Below are 11,382 nucleotides of genomic sequence, written 5' to 3'. Positions count from 1 at the left end.
TGATCAGCACCCCGTGATGTGCCTGGGGCTGGGGCTCCGATATTTCTAATGCCACCTGCCTATCACACCAGATTATTAAGGCAGTTAATCTGGGTTTGTTTTGGAAGCACATGCCTTCTAGAACTTTTGTTAATATTAATTTGAATATATATGTATATTCAAATGAGTTCAGGCATGGATACCTCATAGACTGGTGCCTGCTCATAACACATGTTCAATGAATATTACATTTTATTGTTAATTTTGGTGGCATTCTCATTTCACACCAAACTTGTTATTTGAGGGTGGTGACAGTGGGCGCCGCTAAGCCTAGTCGCTCGTGTTTTCCTGTGTGAATTTCCCCACCCCATATTGAGTTTCCATCTCCTTATCAGACCGATTTGCATTGTTCAGTCACCACACCATTTCCTGGGGAATCTAACCTCAGATTACATTGGGATTGGTGGTTTTTGGTTTTGTTTGGCTTTTTCTATTTATAAATAGTGTGACCTTGGGCAAATCATTGAAACTTTCCTGCAGTACACTGGCTTCTTTGTCTGCAGTCGCTCTGTAAATAGACCTCCGGAGGGAGGATGAGTAGGAGGGCCCAGAGAGACCCGTGTCCTGGCAGCAGTGGGTCCTGTTGGGAGGGACAGTGCTAGCGGCCCATGACCTGGAGCTGTGGCCTGCCCTTCACACAGGTTACCCGGTGAAAGGCAACTTCTGCCTTTTGCAGATTCACGCATGGAACCTCCTGGAAGCAAAGACCTTCTAAATGCAAAATCTCTCTCATTTGCGACTTCTGTGCGAGGGAGGTGGTGGGAGTTGTTCTTGCTTTTGGGCATCTCTCTTCCCTGTAATTTGATTCCAGTACAGTCTCCCCATTCATTAATTTCTGGCTGCATCACTTTGACCTTGGCTAAGCTCCCACAGATCTGGAATGGCAGAGCTGAGACTGGAATCCAGGACAAACCCCTTCACCGAGAGGCGATATACCTCTTCTCAAAATGAAAATGCCTGGGTGGGCTCTTCCTCTTCCTACTTCCTCGCTGTGTGTCATTTGTATGGATCACTGTTGGTGTGACCAGGGCTCTGAGCTGACTTGTCAAGAGTCTTGGTCCCATCGGCAGCACAGATTTCCTGCTGCCAGCGTGAACAGCCTCTAGTTAGGGGACTAAAATGTTGGTCTTCCTTATTTGCACTTAGAGTTAATCACCTTTATTTATTTGTTTTAAAAAACTGGTTTGTGTCTTTGGGTTTAGTCCGTAAAACAGATAATCTTTTGTTCTCACTTCCTGGAATACTATATTTTAATTAGACATTAGAGAGAAATATGTATGGATCTTGAGGAATTACAAGAGTGCTTTATTCTGAAGCATAATGTAGCAAGTCTTGGTAGACAAGGACAAAAGTCTATATCCCACCTTCTGGCAATTTACATTGGCTCACCCTCAGACTGACTTCTGTCTTCCCTGACTCCATTCAGATTTGGCGAACACGTTCCATATCACTTTACGATACTGGTATTTGAGTGTTTTAAGATTTATTCAAAAATCAAGAATTAAAAAGACCCCTTGGAATTGCAGAAGCTCTCTCGGAAGTATTGCAGAATCAGATCAACCGACGTTGCAGAACAAACGAGGAGCCGTGGCCCCAGGAGCCGCGAAAGTGCAGTGGTTAGTGCTACTTCTCTGTGCGTGGAATCTGAACCAAAACTTGTACATGAAATATTTCAAGTCTAGCTAGAAATGCAGAGTAGGTAAAGTTACTGTTCGGTTTTTCCATGTACTTGAAAAAAACCTATATTGCTTTAATTTGCCTAATACTGATACCCTTTAAACTATAGCTGATCTTTTAAATATCTGGGAAGGAATTTACTAACCCTCCCAAGACAAAAATTTGTACAAATTGTGAAAGTTTGGAGAAAACCATCTATATATTTTTCTTGGCATATAGAGAACAGTCTTTTCTGTGTCCTTCTATGTCTATTTTTTTTTTTTTTTTTTTTTTTAGATTTAGAGAAAGAGAGTGAAAAAGGGAGAGGGGCAGAAGGAGAGAGAGAGAGAGACTGAGAATCCCAAGCAGGCTTCATGCTCAGCACAGAGACCAGCACGGGCCTGGATCCCACCACCCTGGGGTCATGACCTGAGCCAAAGTCAAGAATCAGACACTCAACCACCTGAGCCACCTGGGCACCCCAAGAAATAAGGGAAATTTTAAAAAAATCAATTGTATATATATTTACTAGCAATAATAATTGGAAAATGAAAAACAGTTACCATTTAAAATAGCATTGAGAGGGGCGCCTGGGTGGCTCAGTCGGTTAAGCGTCCGACTTCAGCTCAGGTCACGATCTCGCGGTCCGTGGGTTCGAGCCCCGCGTCGGGCTCTGGGCTGATGGCTTGGAGCCTGGAGCCTGCTTCCGATTCTGTGTCTCCCTCTCTCTCTGCCCCTCCCCCATTCATGCTCTGTCTCTCTCTGTCTCAAAAATAAATAAAGGTTAAAAAAAATAAAAAAAAATAGCATTGAGAGCCCATAAAATTCATAATGGTAAGTTTAACATAACACGTACAAGTACTACACATGACAAACCGTAAAACGCTGCTGAAAGAAATTAAAGGTCTAAAGTGGAGAGATACACCATGCTCACCAATTGGACAACTCAGTATTATTAAGGCATCAATTCTTCCTTAAAGTGATCTATAGTCTCAATGCAATACATTAAAAAAATTCCTGCAGGCCTTTTGTAAAATTGACAATTTGATTTTAAAGTGAATACAGAAAAGCAAAGGGCCTAGAATAGCCAAAGCATTTCTGAAAAAGACTTTATTTAGAGCTAAATAGTCACGGCCGTGCGATATGGATGTAAACAAGACGTATAGATCAATGGAATAAAGTCACCAAATAGATTCTTGCACACACAGCCATTGGAATTTTGGCAAAGGCACCAAGGTAATTCAAAACCTGGTGCTAAAACAACTGAACACCAAAGTGCAAATAACAAAAATAGCTCAACCCTTACCCACCACATCCAGAATTAACTTGAAGTGGATCACAGACCCAGGTGGAATTTTTGTGCATTTATTATTATTTCTTAATTTAATGTTTATTTATTTTGCAGCGGGGTGTGCAGAGAGAGAGGGGGAGAGAGGATCCGAAGAAGGCTCTGCATGGTCAGTGGAGAGCTGGATACGGGGCTCTAGCTCATGAACTGTGAGATCATGACCTGAGCTGAAGTCGGACGCTTAACCGACTGAGCCACCCAGGCGCCCCTTGTGCCATTTAAATGACTGTTGTGGTCATCTCTTTTCACTGAGTGTCAAAATCTGAATTCACATAAATTATGTGCCTGATGGGTGAGCGTATACTTTAAAAAATTTTTTTTAATGTTTATTTATTTTTGAAAGAGAGAGTGTGAGCAGGGGCGGGGCAGAGAGAGAGGGAGCCACAGAATGCTGAAGCAGGCTCTGAGCCGTCAGCACAGACCCCGACGCGGGGCTCGAACCCATGAACTGTGAGATCATGACCTGAGCCGAATTCCGGAGCTTAACCTACTGGCGCCCCATGGGCGTGTATACTTTTCTAAATGCCTGTTTCGATTTGCCATTTCTCTGCCGTGTCACATTTTTGTGTGTGCCGCCTTGAAAGATGCCATCCGAGGGGCGCCTGGGTGGCGCAGTCGGTGAAGCGTCCTACTTCAGCCAGGTCACGATCTCGCGGTCCGTGAGTTCGAGCCCCGCGTCGGGCTCTGGGCTGATGGCTCAGAGCCTGGAGCCTGTTTCCGATTCTGTGTCTCCCTCTCTCTCTGCCCCTCCCCCGTTCATGCTCTGTCTCTCTCTGTCCCAAAAAAATAAATAAACGTTAAAAAAAAAAATTAAAAAAAAAAAAAAAAAGAAAGATGCCATCCGAGTTTTGTCTACACGACAGACCTATTTTTAGATACCACCCACCATCTTGAGCCACAGGGACAAAGAACACAGGACAAAGTCCTGCCAGGAAAGGATGGTAGTGATGTTTGCACTGAGAGGAGCTGATAGTTTGTCCCACCTACATCGTCTGATATCCCAGGCCTGCTGGACCCTTGCCCTTCTCTTAAGTCAAAAACAACTTTCAAATGTCTCTTTGAAGGAAACTTTCATGGGGCAATGGCAGATTTTACTTTTTTTCTCCTGTTGGCAAATCTCAGTCCTGCCTTTGTTCCACTGTAGGAGGGGCATGTGTGTGACCAGCCCTCCCTGGCATATCCCTCGGCAGCCAAGCAGAGACGTATCCTGCTTGGAAAATGCCTTCAACCTGCTTCTCTTGTCCACTGAAGCTTCCGGGTGTGCCTCCCAGAGTTGGCCAGTTCTCTACCTCCCACATTCTTTTTGGTGGTTTACTTCTCAGAGGGGGCTTGTAGCAGCCCGGATAGGGGACAGAGCTGAATCAGAGGTCAGGGGGACACGGGGCACAACGAGACAAAAATGGAATCCAAACCCTGCCTAATCCTCCCTAATCAGGGGAGGGCAAGTGACACCACAACCCTTCTATCTTAACTTGAGATGGCTTCAGGGGGAAGGGTCTTTTCTCCTGTTTTGTTTGTGTTCAGATGTCACAGGGACCGACAGGCAGGAAGGAACGTTCCGAATATGGGAAATTTGCCCATCCCCTGTCTCCTGCCTTGTCTGGTTGTAGCGGGCCCAGCGGAATCATGGTTGGGTTTGCCTGGCGCCATTTTCATGCCAGACTAACACAGGAAGTTGTTATTTAGAGATAAGGGAAACCACAGCTAACACCCTCCCTCTATAATCTGATAGAATCTCGGAACTGCAAAGTCATTTCTGTGTCAGCCTATGGAAAATTAAGCAGATCTCCAGCTCTACTCTTTGGGGAAGCCATTAAGCCAAGAGAGCCCAGCCATTATCCCAGCTACGAGCTCAGGAAGCTGCAAGCTTCTGGCTTCATAAGAAGAGGGCAGGGTTCATGAGCATGGACCCAGTGGTGCCTCTGCTGTGACAAAGGAACAACAAAATGCCCACTCACTCCACAGCAGAGCGCCAAGGAAGAGAGGGTCATTTAAAGCTAGAAAGGAAGGAGCTAATTTAAAATAAGAACACTTGAAGGCAAATCTATAGAGACAGAAAGGAGACTCATTGACTAGAGTCTCCTGGTACTTGCCTGGAGATTAACTGTAAATGGGCACAAGGGATCTTTTTAGGGTGTTAGAAACATTCCAAAACTGAATTGTAGACAGAGTTGCACACAACTCAGTAAAGTTACTACAAATCATTGAAGTATGGTATCGAAAACAGGTGAATTTCATAGTAAGTAAAGTTTAAAAAAAATTTGTTAATGTTTATTCACTTTTGAGAGACAGAGCATGAGCAGAGGAGGGGCAGAGAGAGAGAGGGAAACACAGAATCCAAAGCAGGCTCCAGGCTCTGAGCTGTCAGCACAGGGCCTGACGCGGGGCTCGAACTCACAGACTGGGAGATCGTGATCTGAGCCAGAGTCGGACGCCCAACCGACTGAGCCACCCAGGTGCCCCCATAGTAAGTAAAGTTTACCTCAATAAAGTTGTCTTTAAAAAATTAAACTGTTTTGGGGTGCCTGGCTGGCTCAGTCAATAGAGCGTGTGACTCTTTATCTCCGGGTTGTGAGTTCAAGCCCCACACTGGGCGTAGAGCCTACTTAAAAAAAAAAACACAAAATTAACAGGTGAGTAAGCCACCTCCTTCAGAGACAGTTGTGATGCATGTCTCACTCTTCTGAGGGAAAAGTGCCAACTTTTCAGTGTGGCCTAACAGGCTCTTCCCATTGTAGCTGCCTCTTTTTCTGGCCTTTTCCCCACCACATCCCCACACCCGCTCTGCTCCTACAAACCCACAGTGCTCTCAGCTCCCCTTCAAGGAAGGGGGAGCATTGACTCTTTTACGTGCATGTTGCACAAAGCGATGTCCTGCCAAAGAGTAACCTGGCTAAAACAGTTACTTTCCAGGGCAGAAACCTGACAGACATAATGAGAACGAGCACCAAAATCTGGGGATCTCTTCTCCATTCCATATTCAGTGACTTCACATTGGCAGCTTGAAATCAGCCTTGGTGGGTGTTTTAACACCAAGGAAATTGGTAAATGCTTCATATCGAGGCTTTTATTTTTTTCCCCAGAGATAGGGTTGCCAGATAATATACAGGACACCTAGTTAAATTTCAGTTTTCAATTGAAAACCAATAATTCTCGTATAAGTAGGCGGAACATATCTGAAATTCACATTTGATGGGTTTCCTGTATTTTTATTTGTTAAATCTGGGAACTCCTCACCGCCCCCACCCTGGAGCCAGTTATTAAAATTTCTAGCATACCCACAACCATACTCTTGACCACTGTACTCGAGCACATCTTTATCGTGAACACTTTATCAAAACCCATCAGAACAGTTAACCAACGCATTAGGGTCTTTACTTCTATGACCTCAACTGGCCACATTCTTAAAGAGAAATCTCTGTCTTGTAGAGCCATCTTTTTGGGAGTCTATTTGTTTGTGCTTAGCATAAACATCCCTTGAGATTTCCTTGAAGATGAATGCTTGCCATGTGACCTCTCCAGAGCCAAGAACCCAGGCTTTCCTATACTTCAGAAAAGAATTTCTCATGCCCTGTGGTGAGTATTAATAGCAATCCAGGGAACCACAGGGGGATTCTCAAGCTCTCTTTTCAGAACCAGAATGTGGTGTGGACAATGGTCTCTATTAAAGGGTTAGCACTGGTCCCCCTTCTTGGACCCTGGTGTCAGTTTGATCCTCTTGTCCTCCAATGGGACAGATTCTATCAAAGATGCGGAATCCTCCTAGGTGAGTCTGCAAAGAACTCAGCAGAAATTCTGGTGGAGAAAACTAAAAACAACAACAACAACAAAACCCCGTCACCTTGGCCTAGATTCTCAAGATGGATTAAAACATCCTTCTGGGACTTTAACTTTTTTTTTTTAATTTAATTTAATTTTTTATTTTTTAAAATTTACAGCGGAATTAGCATATAGTTCAACAGTGATTTCAGGAGTAGATTTCTTAATTTCCCTTACCCATTTAGCCCATACCCCCTCCCACACTCCCTCCAGTAACCCTCTGTTTGTTCTCCATATTTATGAGTCTCTTCTGTTTTGTCCCCCTCCCTGTTTTTATATTATTTTTGTTTCCTTTTCCTTATGTTCATCTGTCTTGTTTCTTAAAGTCCTCATGTGAGTGAAGTCCTATGATTTTTGTCTTTCTATGACTGACTAATTTCACTTAGCATAATACCCTCCAGTTCCATCCACGTAGCTGCAAATGGCAAGATTTCATTCTTTTTGATTGCCGAGTAATACTCCATTATATATATATATATATATATATATATATATATATATACACCACATCTTCTTTATCCACTCATCCATCGATTGACATTTGGGCTCTTTCCATACTTTGGCTATTGTCGATAGTGCTGCTGTAAACGTGGGGGTGCATGCGTGGGACTTTAACTTCTACTGATAATAATCTGTTGCCCTCCAGACAAAGAATCAGCAACTCTGCTTCTTTTTTTTTTTTTTTTACTTTTTAATGTTTATTCATTTTTGAGAGACAGAGAGAGACAGAGCATAAGTGGGGAAGAGGTAGAGAGGGAGGGAGACACGGAATCTGAAGAAGGCTCCAGGTTCTGAGTTGTCAGCACAGAGCCTTATGTGGGGCTCAGACCCACAAACTGTGAGATCGTGACCTGAGCCAAAGTTGGCCACTTAACCAACTGAGCCACCCAGGCGCCCCAGCAACTCTGCTTCTGACATGTTTCCAGAGGTCCAACCGTTTCCCAAAGGTCTAAAGGTGAAACAGTCCTCCCCTTACCCTTCGGCTCCACCATTCTGGGTGGACTTCCCAGAAAGCCTCCAAAAGGGCCACAGCTGACTCCATTCCTAAGAAACTGTTTGTAACATTTCTGCTTGAGCCACCGTCTCCCCAGTCCTTATGCCAGAAGGAGACTGGAGAAGCAGGGGGCTGGATTTTAGAAGCAGGGGAGTGTGTAGCAGTGTGAGTCCTGAACACAAGCCCTCTGGGCGAACTCCACCAGTGACAGCGTGGATGTTGTACAGCATCTGATTCCTCACAGGTGCCAACCAGCTTCCTTTTTCACTTAACCGTGCATGTGAATCACTGGGGGAACTTGCTGAAATGCAGACTGGGATTCAATAAATCTGGAGCAGCGCCTGAAATTCTGCATTTCTAACACGCTCCCAGGTGATAGCATGGCTGCCGGTCCACGGACCACACTTTGAGTAGCACCTCATGTTGAGTGGTCCACGTTGAGTCACTACTTTGTGTCTCTTTAAACCAGCAGCATTGGCGTCACCTGGGAACTCGTGGGGGGGGGGGGTGCAGATTTTTGAGTCCCTCCCCAGATCTACCAAATAAGATTGCATTTTAGCAAAATATCCAGGAGATTTATTTGCACATTGACGTTGGAGAAGAACTTCCCAGGGCTCTGATCTGCCTAGAGTTCATCAGGAAACCATGATTTTAAAGCACTCAGCTTATATAAAGAGTGTATCCTATGCATTGTTAAAAAGGAGCACCATTCCCATAAATGAGGGGGCTGGCTATCTACATGGAAAATCTCAGCGCTGGAGAGAGGAGATGGCTGAAGGTCTTTGGAAAGCCACCTTGCAACGGGTGGCAAGATCCATCAGAGGGAGCCAAAGCCCACACGGTGACTACTGGCAAGGATGTGGGGAGGAGGAGGAAAGTCCTCTAGGTTTTTGTGTGTGTTTCTTGAGAGGGCGCTCAGTGCGTACACAGGCACGGACTTCTTGGTAGCCATGTAAAATTCGGTTGGAAAATATACTTAAAGAAAAAAAGGTGGGAAATAATTGAGCATTATAGCTAAAAAACTGAGAGTAGGAAGAAAGTTAAAGGAAAAAGCCCCGAGGTTTAGAGAATATAGGAGAATGTGATTATGAACATACAAGCCACATAATCTAGGAGAGCATCATTTCCCCCTGGGGTAGGAAATGATTTCTTAAACAAGGCATGGGAAGCACTAACCAACCAGGGAAAGACTGATAAGTTGGAGTGCAGCTAGCACAAGTAATACCTTTGAGAAAGGAGAGGGCCGGGGTGCCTGGGTGGCTCAGTGAGTTAAGCGTCTGACTCTTGATTTTGGCTCAGGTCAAGATCTCATGGTTTGTGGGTTCAGGCTGTGCACTGTGTAGTGTGGAGCCTGCTGGAGCTCCCTCCCTCTCCCTCTCTCTCTCTCTCTCTCTCTCTCTCTCTCTCAATAAATAAATACTTTAAAAAAAAAAAAAAGGAGAAGGCCAAGTCAACGTAGAAACAGGTACTTGCCACATATTGAACCAACGTAGGGCTTGCGTCAAGAATACATAACCAAGTCCCACATACCAACAAGAAAACAAAAGCTTGTTAGAAAAAATGGCCAAAAGACTTGAACAGACATTTCACAAAGGGTAAGCTCAATGGCCAATAGAAAAGGTGTTCGGCATCATCTGCACCTGGAAAAATGCAAACTAAAGCCACTGTGAGATACCACAGCATACCCACTGGTGTTGACAAGGGGGGATCATTGTTGGGAGTCTACGATGGTGGAAACTTTGGAATGGAGCTGAGAATTTTCCAGGAAATGGAAGCTACACATACCCCAGGACCCAGCACCTTGCACCCCTAGATTTGCACCCAACAGAAAAGCATGCCCATAACCCAAAGAGGCATGTATGAGATTGCTCCCCAAATCAGAAGCAGAAGGCGGCTTGATAAATCGTAACAAAATCACGCTAAGCAACAACGAAAATGAGCTAAAGGCAAACATATCAGTAAGAGTCTAAAAAACATAATGCTGAGGGAAAAGAGCAGACGCAAGGGAATACATACTGTTTGAGTCTTTTACTACACCGTTCAAAAATGGGTATAATTATGCATAATAATGGAAAACCTGCTATTAAAACGCTCTAAAAACCACTCAAACTCATCTGTTTTTAGTGCTTATTTATTTTTGAGAGGCAGAGCACAGTGGGGGAGGGGCAGAGAGAGAGAGAAGGAGACACAGAATCGGAAGCAGGCTGTCAGCACAGAGCCCGACTCGGGGCTCGAACTCACAAACTGCGAGATCATGACCTGAGCCGAATTTGGGCGCTTAACCGACTGAGCCACCCAGGCGCCCAAATCTCATCTTTTTTTTTTTTTTTTTTAACGTTTATTTATTTTTAAGACAGAGAGAGACAGAGCATGAACGGGGGAGGGGCAGAGAGAGAGGGAGACACAGAATCGGAAGCAGGCTCCAGGCTCTGAGCCGTCAGCCCAGAGCCCGACGCGGGGCTCGAACTCACAGACCTCGAGATCGTGACCTGAGCTGAAGTCGGACGCTTAACCGACTGAGCCACCCAGGCGCCCCCCAAATCTCATCTTTAAAAACCTGGTAAATGTAAGTAGGTTTGATGGTTAATTTTATGCGGCAACTTGGCTGGGCCCAGCTGTATTTTGGTCTGATCCATTATTCTGGATGTTTCTGTGAGGATGTTTTCTGGATGAGATTAACATTTAAATCAGTGGATTTTGGGTAAAGCAAACTGCCCTTTATGACATGGGTGGGCCTCATCTAATCACTTGAAGCTATGACTAGAAGAAAGACTGACCTACCCAAGCAAGAGGAAATCCTGCCAGCATGTCTGAGCTGCATTAAGTGCTCTTCCCTGAGTCTCCAGCCTGTCAACCCACTCTGCAGATTTTGGACTTTCCGGCCTCCCTAATCCCATAAGCCAATTCCTTAAAATCTCTCTCTCTCTGTACAACCCTGACTAATACAGTAGGTAAAAATAGATGAGATGTATGTAAAAGGCACAGGCTATGGGGCAAAGACATAAAATAAACATGAGAGTAAAAGATAGAGGATTAAAATGACAGGCAATGGAAAAGGAAACATGGAAAACAAGCCAGCATATGAGGTTGATGACTGAATAAAAACACGCACAGGGGTGCCTGGGTGGCTCAGTTGGTTAAGCGTCTGACTTCGGCTCAGGTCACGATCTTGCAATTAGTGAGTTTGAGCCCCACGTCGGGCTCTGTGCTGACAGCTCGGAGCCTGGAGCTTGCTTCCGATTCTGTGTCTCCCTCTCTCTCTGCCCCTCCCCTGCTCATACTCTGTCTCTCAAAAATGAATAAATGTTAAAAAAATTAATAAAAACAAAAAAGCAAGCACAAAAGCAGGTACCAAGGTAACAGGAATGCAACCTAATGTAAAACTGATCATGGAGAAATATCTTCAAAAAAAAAAAAAAGAAAGAAAAGAAAAGCTTGGGAATGGCAATGAGAGAGGGGGTGGGGAGAAGGAAGTGGACTAAAAGCCAGTTAGTGGAACTGAGTGCAGGAAGAATCAGTGTCCCAG

Source organism: Herpailurus yagouaroundi, unplaced genomic scaffold (assembly GCF_014898765.1).
Source record: "Herpailurus yagouaroundi ecotype Mexico unplaced genomic scaffold, PumYag 163, whole genome shotgun sequence".
Classification (NCBI taxonomy): domain Eukaryota; kingdom Metazoa; phylum Chordata; class Mammalia; order Carnivora; family Felidae; genus Herpailurus; species Herpailurus yagouaroundi.
Note: the sequence above shows the minus strand (reverse complement) of the source record.